Consider the following 15,036-nt stretch of genomic DNA (forward strand, 5'->3'; position numbering starts at 1 on the left):
ATTTCCATTTTTCTACATGCAGACTGCCGTTTAGACCAGCACTATACAAAGAGGAAAGGAGGGAAGCAGTGTTGAAAACAGGGAGTAAGGGAAAGAAGGAAAGAGAGAAACCAACAGAATTGTCCGATGAAACACAGCTTTCGAGACCCTCGATATGGTGGACACCATTGCTTCAAGAACAAACTTTGACATTATGAACAATAGAAAAGTGTTTACCTGTATTTGAAGTGTGTCCTTTTCCTGATTGTATTTATTTTGTTCAGTTACATTCTGTTCACAGTTATGAAAACATTGCCTAGCCACTGTATGCATTCAATAAATCCTGACTCAGTAAATTCAATGGATTCAAAATTATGGAGACTAAAACACTGGAACAAAGTTGAGAACTAGTTTCCACCATGAATTTAGATTCCCTGGTTTTTATTCCCTGATGCAGGCAGGAAACCTAACTCAAAAAATAGAGGTGAACAAAGAAGCCTTCATTTACATTTATGATTGGATGATCACTAGAGGCAGATTTGACCTCTACACAGGGTACTCTTGTTACCTCAGGAAAGAAGTCTGAATTAATATATAGAAGTAAAACAATGTTTTTTCCTAGTATGTAAATTTGAAATTAAGCAATTTGAAAATAAGCAATGATTTCCAAAGCTAGAAAAGATGATGAAAGTTTCACATAAACACATAGTGATTGAAAGTATATAAATTGACATTTCACTTCATGTTTGAATACTGTGTTGTCTACAACACTTTAGCTGATTATTTGTATTGAGGAGAATGGTTTAACAGAAATGAATATAACTACATGGCAGTATTTCTTTACTTTTTTGCTTATTCAATTCACATCGCACACACTTCCCCCTTACCACTATACTTACACAATTCTCCCCTTTCCTTTTCTTCAGTATTGGTATGAGCTCCTCTGTGTATCACCCCCACCCTGTCTCTTCAGGTCTAATTTCTACTTGTTTAGGACCAACAAGAAGACTTGTTCTTTCCCTCCAATGAAATAGAAAGTATAATTTAAGACATGTTAAGCATTGAATAATACTATTTATTCTTAGCAGATAGAGACCAAGGAAAACAGAATGGTCCATGATGAAGCCAGAGAATAGCCATGAAAAGAGAACATTATTCTAGATATGGAGGAAGCCAAGAAAATCCTACATGAGATGAAAAAAGAAAAAAAAATTTGTATCTGTGCAACTGGAGAATTTCCCAAAAAGTACACATTGCATTCTTATTATTCACCATGTCTGTGTAAAGTGAAAAAAAAATTGTAATACCATGTCATAATTACAATGTGATAAAAGGTAACTATAACAATGGCTAAGTAATTTGTACAGGTTGCATCATTTAGATACTGTATTGAGGACCCTACTATTCAAATGTAATTTAGAAAATAATTTGGTAGGTACTTACAAATTAATATTTCTTGCTACAATAATTAATATAAATTGAAATTCTAGATAATCTGTATGCATATATAGCAACAGACTAATCTAGATATAGAAGAAACTTTACTTGTAGTAGAAAAATGACAAAAGTACAAAATTATATCATGAAGAGAATCTGGTGTTTATTAAAATAATTTTGGTTACAAACATTTAACATTCATCAGTGGAAAAGACTGGGAATAGGTACATTCTTGACTACTATATGTGTAAACTCCTAAAGCAGGCTTAAGAAAGGCAGTAAATCATAGAATACCTAAAGAATGCTATAATTACATGAGTTTCAACTGACAATTTTGACAATGTATATCCTAAAAATGAAAACTGATACTTAAGACAGAGCAAAAAAATCAAAACAAGGCTTACAATGAGGCATCCCTCTGGAGAACTGCAATGAAAGGAACATGCTTGAAGGAGAGAAACAGGTGGCTTCAACTATTCCAATATTTCTTAAGGAAAGTGGCACAAAATAATTGCTTACCTGATGAAAAGCTTCTAAAGAATTTATAATATAAGTTTACATACACAAAAGATAAGCATTAATTGAGACACAAGGTAGACTCTGAATACTGTAGATGTATCTTGTTCTTATGATGGTACTGTGTCCAATATTACAGTGTGCAAGCAGTCTCTGGAGTTAAAAACTATGACCCACTTTGCTCATTCATCCATTTTCTGAGCTTGATTTTGACCATGGTTGAGTGCTGATTCCTCTCAATATTGTAAGTTCCAACTTGAGTTTGCCCTTCTCGAGATCTGGCAATTATGTTTAAAGTAAGTTGTGGCCTAGATAAAAGCAAATACCTAAGGGGAAAAAAAATATATATATATGATCTAGGATGCATGATTCCAAAACTCTCCATGTCCTGTTGAATCCCTGGCCTTATACTTCTTCTCCATGCTCACATCTACCATCATTCAAATTCCCTCCTTAAAAATAGATTCTACCCTTCCGCTCCACTCGAGCCCCGGGCTATCTTGCCAGCAGAGTCGCCTGACACCCGCAAGGGACCACACAGGATTCCCCACGGGATCCTAAGACCTCTGGTGAGTGGAACACAGCGCCGGCCCCAATCCAATTCCGCGGAACCTGAGACTGCGGTACATAGGGAAGCAGACTACCCGGGCCTGACCTGGGGCACAAGCCCCTTCCACTCCACTCGAGCCCCGGGCTACCTTGCCAGCGGAGTCGCCTGACACCCGCAAGGGCCCACACAGGATTGCACAAAAGATCCTAAGACCTCTACTGAGTGGAACACAACTTCTGCCAGGAGTCCAGTTCGAACACCAGATATATGGGTAAATTCCCTGCAAGAAGAGAGCTTCCCTGCAGAGAATACTCTACCCACTGAAACTAAGGAGAGTGCTACCCTCCCAGGTCTGCTTATAGAGGCTAAAAGAGTCACCTGAAGAACAAGCTCTTAACAGAGACAACTAAAACAGCTAGCTTCAGAGATTACCAGATGGCGAAAGGCAAACGTAAGAATCCTACTAACAGAAATCAAGACCACTCACCATCATCAGAACGCAGCACTCCCACCCCACCTAGTCCTGGGCACCCCAACACAACCGAAAATCTAGACCCAGATTTAAAAACATTTCTCATGATGATGATAGAGGACATCAAGAAGGACTTTCATAAGTCACTTAAAGAATTACAGGAGAGCACTGCTAAAGAGTTACAGGCCCTTAAAGAAAAGCAGGAAAACACAGCCAAACAGGTAGAAGTCCTTAAAGAAAAACAGGAAAACACATCCAAACAGGTGATGGAAATGAACAAAATCATACTAGAACAAAAAAGGGAAGTAGACACAGTAAAGAAAACCCAAAGCGAGGCAACGCTGGAGATAGAAAGCCTAGGAAAGAGATCTGGAACCATAGATGCGAGCATCAGCAACAGAATACAAGAAATGGAAGAGAGAATCTCAGGAGCAGAAGATTCCATAGAGAACATCGACACAACAGTCAAAGAAAATACAAAATGCAAAAGGATCCTAACTCAAAACATCCAGGAAATCCAGGACACAATGAGAAGACCAAACCTACGGATAATAGGAATTGATGAGAATGAAGATATTGAACTTAAAGGGCCAGCTAATATCTTCAACAAAATTATAGAAGAAAACTTCCCAAACATAAAGAAAGAGATGCCCATAATCATACAAGAAGCCTACAGAACTCCAAATAGACTGGACCAGAAAAGAAATTCCTCCCGACACATAATAATCAGAACAACAAATGCACTAAATAAAGATAGAATATTAAAAGCAGTAAGGGAGAAAGGTCAAGTAACATATAAAGGCAGACCTATCAGAATTACACCAGACTTTTCACCACAGACTATGAAAACCAGAAGAGCCTGGACAGATGTTATACAGACACTAAGAGAACAAAAATGCCAGCCCAGGCTAATATACCCGGCCAAACTCTGAATTACCATAGATGGAGAAACCAAAGTATTCCACGACAAATCCAAATTCACACAATATCTTTCCACGAATCCAGCCCTTCAAAGGATAATAACAGAAAAGGAGCAATACAAGGACGGAAATCACGCCCTAGAACAAGCAAGAAAGTAATCCCTCAACAAACCAAAAAGAAGACAGCCACAAGAACAGAATGCCAACTCTAACAACAAAAACAAAAGGAAGCAACAATTACTTTTCCTTAATATCTCTTAATATCAATGGACTCAATTCCCCAATAAAAAGACATAGACTAACAGACTGGCTACAAAAACAGGACCCAACATTCTGCTGCTAACAGGAAACCCATCTCAGGGAAAAAGACAGACACTACCTCAGAGTTAAAGGCTGGAAAACAATTTTCCAAGCAAATGGTATGAAGAAACAAGCTGGAGTAGCCATTCTAATATCGGAAAAAATCGACTTCCAACCCAAAGTTATCAAAAAAGACAAGGAGGGACACTTCATACTCATCAAAGGTAAAATCCTGCAAGAGGAACTCTCAATTCTGAATATCTACGCTCCAAATGCAAGGGCAGCCACATTCATTAAAGAAACTCTACTAAAGCTCAAAGCACATATTGCACCTCACACAATAATAGTGGGAGACTTCAACACACCACTTTCATCAATGGACAGATCGTGGAAACAGAAACTAAACAGGGACACAGTGAAACTAACAGAAGTTATGAAACAAATGGACCTGACAGATATCTACAGAACATTTTATCCTAAAACAAAAGGATATACCTTCTTCTCTGCACCTCACAGGACCTTCTCCAAAATTGACCATATAATTGGTCACAAAACAGGCCTCAACAGATACAAAAATATTGAAATTGTCCCATGTATCCTATCAGACCACCATGGCCTAAGACTGATCTTCAATAACAACATAAATAATGGAAAGCCAACATTCACGTGGAAACTGAACAACACTCTTCTCAACGATACCTTGGTCAAGGAAGGAATAAAGAAAGAAATTAAAGACTTTTTAGAGTTTAATGAAAATGAAGCCACAACGTACCCAAACCTTTGGGACACAATGAAAGCATTTCTAAGAGGGAAACTCATAGCTCTGAGTTCCTCCAAGAAGAAATGGGAGAGAGCACACACTAGCAGCTTGACAACACATCTAAAAGCTCTAGAAAAAAAAGAAGCAAATTCACCCAAGAGGAGTAGACGGCAGGAAATAATCAAACTCAGGGGTGAAATCAACCAAGTGGAAACAAGAAGAACTATTCAAAGAATTAACCAAACGAGGAGTTGGTTGTTTGAGAAAATCAACAAGATAGATAAACCCTTAGCTAGACTCACTAAAGGGCACAGGGACAAAATCCTAATTAACAAAATCAGAAATGAAAAGGGAGACATAACAACAGATCCTGAAGAAATCCAAAATACCATCAGATCCTTCTACAAAAGGCTATACTCAACAAAACTGGAAAACCTGGACGAAATGGACAAATTTCTGAACAGATACCAGGTACCAAAGTTGAGTCAGGATCAAGTTGACCATCTAAACAGTACCATATCACCTAAAGAAATAGAAGCAGTTATTAATAGCCTCCCAGCCAAAAAAAAGCCCAGGACCAGACGGGTTTAGTGCAGAGTTCTATCAGACCTTCAAAGAAGATCTAATTCCAGTTCTGCACAAACTTTTTCACAAGATAGAAGTAGGAGGCACTCTACCCAACTCATTTTATGAAGCCACTATTACTCTGATACCTAAACCACAGAAAGATCCAACAAAGATAGAGAACTTCAGACCAATTTCTCTTATGAATATCGATGCAAAAATCCTCAATAAAATTCTTGCTAACTGAATCCAAGAACACATTAAAGCAATCATCCATCCTGAACAAGTAGGTTTTATTCCAGGAATGTAGGGATGGTTTAATATACGAAAATCCATCAATGTAATCCATTGTATAAACAAACTCAAAGACAAAAACCACATGATCATCTCGTTAGATGCCGAAAAAGCATTTGACAAGATCCAACACCCATTCATGATAAAAGTTTTGGAAAGATCAGGAATTCAAGGCCCATACCTAAACATGATAAAAGCAATCTACAGCAAACCAGTAGCCAACATCAAAGTAAATGGATAGAAGCTGGAAGCAATCCCACTAAAATCAGGGACTAGACAAGGCTGCCCACTTTCTCCCTACCTTTTCAACATAGTACTTGAAGTATTAGCCAGAGCAATTCGACAACAAAAGGAGATCAAGGGGATACAAATTGGAAAAGAGGAAGTCAAAATATCACTTTTTGCAGATGATATGATAGTATATATAAGTGACCCTAAAAATTCTACCAGAGAACTCCTAAACCTGATAAACAGCTTCGGTGAAGTAGCTGGATATTAAATAAACTCAAACATGTCAATGGCCTTTCTCTATACAAAGAATAAACAGGCTGAGAAAGAAATTAGGGAAACAACACCCTTCTCAATAGTCACAAATAATATAAAATATCTTGGCGTGACTCTAACTAAGGAAGAGAAAGATCTGTATGATAAAAACTTCAAATCTCTGAAGAAAGAAATTAAAGAAGATCTCAGAAGATGGAAAGATCTCCCATGCTCATGGATTGGCTCGATAAACATTGTAAAAATGGCTATCTTGCCAAAAGCAATCTACAGATTCAATGCAATCCCCATCAAAATTCCAACTCAATTCTTCAACGAATTAGAAGGAGCAATTTGCAAATTCATCTGGAATAACAAAAACCCTAGGATAGCAAAAAGTCTTCTCAAGGATAAAAGAACCTCTGGTGGAATCACCATGCCTGACCTAAAGCTTTACTACAGAGCAATTGTGATAAAAACTGCATGGTACTGGTATAGAGACAGACAAGTAGACCAATGGAATAGAATTGAAGACCCAGAAATGAACCCACACACCTATGGTCACTTGATCTTCGACAAGGGAACTAAAACCATCCAGTGGAAGAAAGACAGCATTTTCAACAAACGGTGCTCGCACTACTGGTTGTTATCATGTAGAAGAATGTGAATCGATCCATACTTATCTCCTTGTACTAAGGTCAAATCTAAGTGGATCAAGGAACTTCACATAAAACCAGAGACACTGAAACTTATAGAGGAGAAAGTGGGGAAAAGCCTTGAAGATATGGACACAGCTGAAAAATTCCTGAACAGAACAGCAATGGCTTGTGCTGTAAGATGGAGAATTGACAAATGGGACCTAATGAAACTCCAAAGTTTCTGCAAGGCAAAAGACACCGTCAATAAGACAAAAAGACCACCAACAGATTGGGAAAGGATCTTTACCTATCCTAAATCAGATAGGGGACTAATATCCAACATATATAAAGAACTCAAGAAGGTGGACTTCAGAAAATCAAATAACCCCATTAAAAAATGGGGCTCAGATCTGAACAAAGAATTCTCATCTGAAGAATACCGAATGGCAGAGAAGCACCTGAAAAAATGTTCAACATCCTTAATCATCAGGAAAATGCAAATCAAAACAACCCTGAGATTCCACCTCACACCAGTCAGAATGGCTAAGATCAAAAATTCAGGTGACAGCAGATGCTGGCGTGGATGTGGAGAAAGAGGAACACTCCTCCATTGTTGGTGGGATTGCAGGCTTGTACAACCACTCTGGAAATCAGTCTGGCGGTTCCTCAGAAAATTGGACATAGTACTACCGGAGGATCCAGCAATACCTCTCCTGGGCATATATCCAGAAGATGCCCCAACTGGTAAGAAGGACACATGCTCCACTATGTTCATAGCAGCCTTATTTATAATAGCCAGAAGCTGGAAAGAACCCAGATGTCCCTCAACAGAGGAATGGATACAAAAAAATGTGGTACATTTACACAATGGAGTACTACTCAGCTATTAAAAAGAATGAATTTATGAAATTCCTAGCCAAATGGATGGACCTGGAGGGCATCTTCTTGAGTAAGGTAACACATTCTCAAAGGAACTCACACAATATGTACTCACTGATAAGTGGATATTAGCCCCAAACCTAGGATTCCCAAGATATAAGATACAATTTGCTAAACACATGAAACTCAAGAAGAATGAAGACTGAAGTGTGGACACTATGCCCCTCCTTAGAACTGGGAACAAAACACCCATGGAAGGAGTTACAGAGACAAAGTTTGGAGCTGAGTTAAAAGGATGGACCATCTAGAGACTGCCATATCCAGGGATCCACCCCATAATCAGCATCCAAACGCTGACATCATTGCATACACTAGCAAGATTTTATCGAAAGGACCCAGATGTAGCTGTCTCTTGTGAGACTAGGCTGGGGCCTAGCAAACACAGAAGTGGATGCTCACAGTCAGCTAATGGATGGATCACAGGGCTCCCAATGGAGGAGCTAGAGAAATTACCCAAGGAGCTAAAGGGATCTGCAACCCTATAGGTGGAACAACATTATGAACTCATCAGTACCCCGGAGCTCTTGACTCTAGCTGCATATGTATCAAAAGATGGCCTAGTCGGCCATCACTGGAAAGAAAGGCCCATTGGACACGCAAACTTTATATGCCCCAGTACAGGGGAACCCCAGGGCCAAACAGGGGGAGTGGGTGGATAGGGGAGTGGGGGTGGGTGGGTATGGGGGACTTTTGGTATAGCATTGGAAATGTAAATGAGCTAAATACCTAATAAAAATGGAAAAAAATAGATTCTAGTGGGTGGAAATGATATAGCTTCCACTGTGTGAAGACAGTTTGAAACTCCTCACTCTAACACGGAAAAGCAGTTTACAAGGGGGCTATTTGCTCTGTCTGGAGAACATGGGATACTGGTGTGTTGGATATCTTCAGGATAAACATGTCTGTGTTTCCACAGTGACTCTTCCTAAGCTCTCATCCATTTTGCTCCAACTGAGCATAGAGAAGAGAACAAAACCCTCCTAAAACTATGACTTTTTTTCTATATTTTTTGTGCTATATTGTCTTGTTGGTGAGGCACTTCAGAATAGAGAAGCACACCATGAAATTTCTGTTTGAGAAACCATGATTACTTTGAAATTAATTTGTATTTAATATAAAGAGTCACCCTGCATATGACTAACAGAGAAGAAGCATATTTTTAAAAATCTGTTACTTTTTTTCCACACAAATGATTTCTCTCATTCTTAAACATAATCTTTCCCAGTCCTGTTACATTATATTTTAGAGAGAGAGAGAGAGAGAGAGAGAGAGAACTGTGATTCAAAGAAACCTCTAGTAGACACATCAAATTCACTTTTAGTTGGCAACTCTATAACCTTCGATGGCTTGATTAACTGTGTCTAGTTGGTTACAAGGTGAGCAGGGACACAGTTAATTAGAGTTGCCATTGTTTGGTGAAATGCATTGACTTTACACCACTCAATTGTATATTCCAATATGGTTTATTTCATACAAATCACAATAAATTCTCTTGTCTTAAGGAGAAAGTCACTTAAGGAGAAAGTCACTTAAAGAACTTCTTTCTCGAATGGCCACCTGACTTCAGTAGGATCACATAGCACTTGGGAACGAAGATAAAGAGCAATAAGCTAGCACTGGAGACTAGAATTGAAAAAATTTCCACGGCCACCATGGCTTTGGCTTTGGAGCTAAGGTAAGTGGGTAAAAAAGAAATCCACACACTGCAGAAAATCAGCATACTGAGTGTGATTGTTTTTGCCTCATTGAAGCTGTCAGGTAGCCTTCTCACCAGAAACACAATAAACAAGCTGAGACTGGCCAGAAAGCCCAAGTACCCTAGAACACAATAGAAGGCAAGAGTGGACCCCTCATTACACAAGAGGATGATTTGGCCAAACTCTGACTGCATATCAACATCAGGGAAAGGGGGATATGTTCCCAGCCAGACTGCACAGATGCACACTTGAATGATGGAACCACAGCAGACTATAGCATTTGAGATTCGGGTCGCCATCCACATTTTTAGGATGCTTCCTGGTTTAATGGTTTTGAAGGCCACAACCACAATGAAGGTCTTTGCCAAGATTGCAGAAAGGGCAATGGAAAATACAACCCCAAAAGTCATTTGTCTCAAGACACAAGTGACCCTTCTAGGTTCACCAATGAACATTAGTGAGCAAAAGAAACAGAGAATTAGAGAAATGAGGAGGACATAACTGAGATTTCTGTTATTTGCTCTAACAATGGGTGTGTCCCGATAATGGATAAATAATCCAAAAATCATAGCTGAAATAGCAGCAAAACTAATGGCCACAGACACCAAAATGGCTCCCAGAGTATCTTCATGGGACAAAAATGCTGTAATTTTCGGGAGACATTGACTCCTCTTTTTATTTGGATACTGATCTTCAGGACACTTGATGCATTGATCCATATCTGAAAATGAGGCAGATTGTTTTATTACATTCTACCCATCACTCTCTAGATGTACTTATGGGACATGTATCTTGTGCACAATGATTTTTTTATTCTAATGATAACATTGCTGGATTTATGAAGTAAACCATTATATTGAAAAACAATAGATGAATAAGTTAATATTTATGAAAGAAAAATGCAGATACACCAAATCCATAATATATTCAGAAAGGAAGTGGACTTAAACATCTGAGAAAATCCAAGATGTAGAAATGATGTTGAGGAAAATCAGATGACATGAAAATTATATTTGATTAATTATGAAAGAAAGAAAAGTACATTTTGAAGCTTTTATTCTTTTTCATTTTGTTTTTAATAATTGTTTTTATTACTTTAGAATATCATATATGCATATCATGTGTTCTTATCAAGTCTATCAGAAATTTCTTCTCTCTGCAACACCTTCTCTCTGTCCCTCCAACAATCTTTTCTAACAAACTTACTTAATTCTCTTTAGCCTCCTGAGTTCAGTTAATGCTGCCTGTATTCATATAACTATAGTACCATCTACCAGAACATACGGGCCTATCAGGACCACATATCTGAAAAAAACAAACAAATCTGTTTGCTTCTCTCCAGCACTCATCAACTGCCATTAGCTTCTAACTAGGGGTGAGAGTTAGTGATCCTGTATGCTATCTATGCTAGACTTTTATCTGATTTGATCCAGTTTAATCTAGTGCATGCCTCTGTGAGTTTATCTGCTCCAGGACCCTGTCATGTCGGCCAAATTCTGCTTCCCTACAGACAGACATCCTCTCTGTGAGTCTTAAGACCTCTCTGCCTTCTCTACCACTATGATCCTTGGTGCTCTTATTCTTGAGAGCTCTTGGCTGATATCATGAAAGGTGCCAGAAGACATCTAGGAGAACATATGACCTACTGACATGGATTCACATAGATTTGCCCTACTAGGTTACACTAAAGAAATTATATATGAGGAAAGATTTCTAATATTAATATGCTTTTCCATTTATTATGCACATAGATACAAACACTCACAAACACACAGACACACATATATAACCATGTATTAGCCCCTTTGGAAAGATTTCTGCAGATTAACAAAAATGTAGTCTCTTGTAGTGAAATTTATGTTTGTACATTTAGTGAACATTTTTTTAAAAAGGACATGGTTGGAAAACCCATGTGATCTATTCCCCTAGAAAAGGTGCAAAAAAACTAGGAATGAATACATTGGAGGTCATTATTCCATCAAAGCAGGAGGAAGGAGCAATATAGGAAGGAGGAGAGCAGAGTAGAATAACTTAGAAATTAAAAGGGAATTTAGAAATTAAAAGAAAATTATTATTTAGAAATTTCTTATGTAGAAAATAAGAAAAACTTTTTGGATAGAGAATTTTGGAGAAGAGAAGTCTTGGAGAAAAACAGAAGTAAAGATTAAAATCATTTTTGCACCTGTCCCTTTTTCTTCCTGAGACTTTCACTAGCAGACTGGGAGTCCCAGCCCTCATATTTCCACAGAGATAAGAACAAAGGCTACTTTACTTAATGCCTAGCAGTTTTACTATGAGGTGCCAAATGCCAGAGGTTGCAGTTTCTGGCCTCTAGAGGAATTGAGAGAGGAAGGCCAGCTACCACTACAAAGTAACTTAGACTGAAGAGAGATAAATGTTTAATTTTGAAAAACTATCTTCAATATCTCACCAGAACAAGTTTTGCTCTTCCCACCATACATACTCTTTCCCTCCTCAGCTACCTCCAAAAGAGAATTAGATGGTCAGAGCAGGCCTCTGACACTAAATCCTAGAAAATAAAACTTCCTAACATTTCCTGACATCTATGTTTAGGAACTGTTGTATTTTCTTTTGATTCTTTCATCTTGAGTTTTACCAAAGAATGAATCATTGTTTTTGAAATAATGCAGAGGGCAATACATTTTAGGTGAATAAATTTCCTTAGGATAAAAAAATGGTTCCTTTGGTGAGTTCCTTAATACCCTGGATTGAACTCTGGTTACAGCTGAATCTAGAGAACCTGGCTAGCATATATAAGGCTTTAGGTTCTATTCCCACCACAAAAATATGTTAAATGCATTATGATAATAAAAGTCATTTTTCAGAATTATTTAGTACAATAAGATTATACCTAATTAAACTCCTGATTTTCACTTAATGCAAAATGACACACTTGCAAACTGCCTTTTTAAATTAATATCTTAAGGTATCACACAAAATATTGCTCCACATAATGAAAAGTATAAGTATTGAAGTTGAAGGATAATTTACTTCAATACTTGGTAGAGGTTAACCTACGAAGAAAAAGAGATTCATTCATATATGTTGGAAACTCCAAGGTTTCTATTGGTACCACAAAAAAATACTGCCCTGGGGAGAAGAAGGAAAGATTCCCACAGCATATGAGGTAAAACTACAGGCATTTTGAAGAGACAGTATACCTGGAGTATATGAAGTATACATATTTTCTTGTCTTGTTAACTGTCAATGCTTCTCTGAGAAAATGGTGGTATTTGAAGTTCTTCAAAGTGCAGAGCAAGGTCTGCTCCTAGAAGGGTGTCTGGTATGGCTGCTGTGTCACACAAGCATCAGTAGGTGGCAAAGAAGAAAGTCAATGGCTACCTTCAGTGTTCTGACCTATGACTAGTAACCTAAGCCTCCCTGAGGAAAAAAAAAAAGCTTGAGAGACCACCAAACCAGTGCTACAGAGACCTCAGTGGCTGCTAGGACCTGGAGCAAGCCAGATACTAGAAAAACTCTTTCTGGGACTAAAGGCCACAGTTCTGATAAGGAAGAAGACCAAGATGTCGACCAGACAGGTGCCATCATCTCTGGACAGGTGGCTAGCCTGGGGCAGTAAGATGACCTTGAGTCAAGCTCTATGTAGGACTTGGGGGTTGGGTGAGGGCAAACCATGCCAGAGATGATGCTTGCCTCCCACCATAATGCATGAGCAGGAAATAGTTCCTGAGACTACTCCTGTAACAACCTCAGACACTCAGAGATCCAGGACAACACAGAGAAAAGCAATTAGGTGGTGAAGAAATGGAAGAGACTTATGAAAATAGCTGTGAACACAATGAACTTAGGCAGAACTGGACTGGAGGGGATTGAGAAACAACCATCAAGAAGAAGGTGGAGCCACCTTGGACTATGATTGGGTCCTGGCCTGTGCTGCCACTGGAGAGGTCACATCCACTTGTGTGACCCTGCAGCAGCAAGAGGCTGTAACCAAGGCCAGCTGGACATCCTTCGTTTGGGATGTAACCAAGGGACATGTTGATGTCTGAAGGCACTGCAAAAAAGGCCACACCCCTTACCTGAACACTGTGGGAGAGCTGGCTCTGGGTACATGAAAGCAGTAAAGCTGACTCTACCACTTGGCAAGAAAGAGGCCCAGGAGTACAGGGCTGTACAACTCTGATGTGACAGGTGAGTCATGCACAAAACCATGGGAAACCTAGCTGTCCCTTTTGTCTATGTGCAATGGAATGGATGAGGGGAGATACCTTTCTCCTTCTTTATCCTTCACCAGCTGCAGGACTCAAGAAAAGGCCTGTATCATCTGTGGGCAGCACAATGGAGCTGAACCTGGTAGTGAGGTGTGTGGCACAGCTGAGCCAGCCTTAAGAGCATTCAGCACTTGTCTTCCATGAGGGAACATGCATGAGGGAGAGATGAACTCTTCATTGTTCCCTTCCAACTAGAGCAGGTAGGAGAGCTGGCCCCAATATCACCAGAGCAGAAGCTCTGTCCATACCCAATACCTGCTGCAATATTTGAGAGTGCAGATCCTGAACCTTGCCTGGTCAACACAGTAGAGCTGGCACTGGATATGTGAGGTGCAAGTGAGCCAGACCCAAGGACATGAGTGTCGGAAATCCAGCCCTGACTCTTATCTGCTGGCCAACGGAGCTGAGCAAGGAGAACTTGCTACCACCCTTCCTTGTCCCTTGCCATCTATGGCAGGTAGAAGATCTGGCCCTGGTATTGTGAGAGTAGAAGAACTGTCCAAGTCCTCGCCAGATGCACTACTTGGAAGAGCAGTCCCTGAAGCATATCTGAGCAGCAGGGTAGAGTTAGCCCTCCTAGAAGGAGTTGATGGAGTGGTATCTCCAAGCCATGAAGGAAGGAAAGCTGGTGGGCTGAACATCTCTGATACTTTTAAGGCCCAAATTCAGTGCTTAGAATTTGTTCACTTCCAACTCTACCCCATGATGAATTGTGGAGTACATGAAAGGTCTTGTCCTATATATCCAAAATTATAGGATCTAATGACACTGGAAAACAACAGGATATCTGAGATGAGTCCCAGTGAGCTTCCATACTGATAGAATAGCAGCAGCCAGAGGTTCAGAGCAGACCATCAAGTCATTCCAATGAATAGTGGCAAGCAAAGAAGTGGGGACATGAGAGTATACTGTGGGACTCACCGTGACACATTACACCATCCCCAACAAGACTGCTTTTTTGTTTGGGTCAGGGGGAGGTTACAAGGGAAGAGCATGGACACAAAACAAATAGAAAGATGAGAGGGATTGGGGTCGATGATCTGAAATTCACAAAGAAGTAATACAAACAATTTTTTTTAACTATGAAGAACAAGAACTTGGTAGTGCTTGTCTGCAAGCCCAGCACTCAGGAAATAGTTAGCCTGACCTACCACTACTTTGATACCAAATAACTTGTTACCATTATTTGCTAAAATAATGTTTAAGAACATTATTTTAAATAGACTTTGGTAAGTAA

General features: G+C 39.3%; 2 pseudogenes; one reads left to right on the forward strand and one right to left on the reverse strand.

Annotated features, from left to right (window-relative positions):
- The window catches only part of Vmn2r-ps34 (vomeronasal 2, receptor, pseudogene 34), a 34,416-nt pseudogene continuing 28,754 nt past the window's right edge, over positions 9,375–15,036 (reverse strand).
- On the forward strand, positions 12,829–12,938 carry Gm23554 (annotated as a pseudogene).

The sequence above is a fragment of the Mus musculus genome, chromosome 6, assembly GCF_000001635.26.
Source record: "Mus musculus strain C57BL/6J chromosome 6, GRCm38.p6 C57BL/6J".
Taxonomy (NCBI): Eukaryota; Metazoa; Chordata; class Mammalia; order Rodentia; family Muridae; genus Mus; species Mus musculus.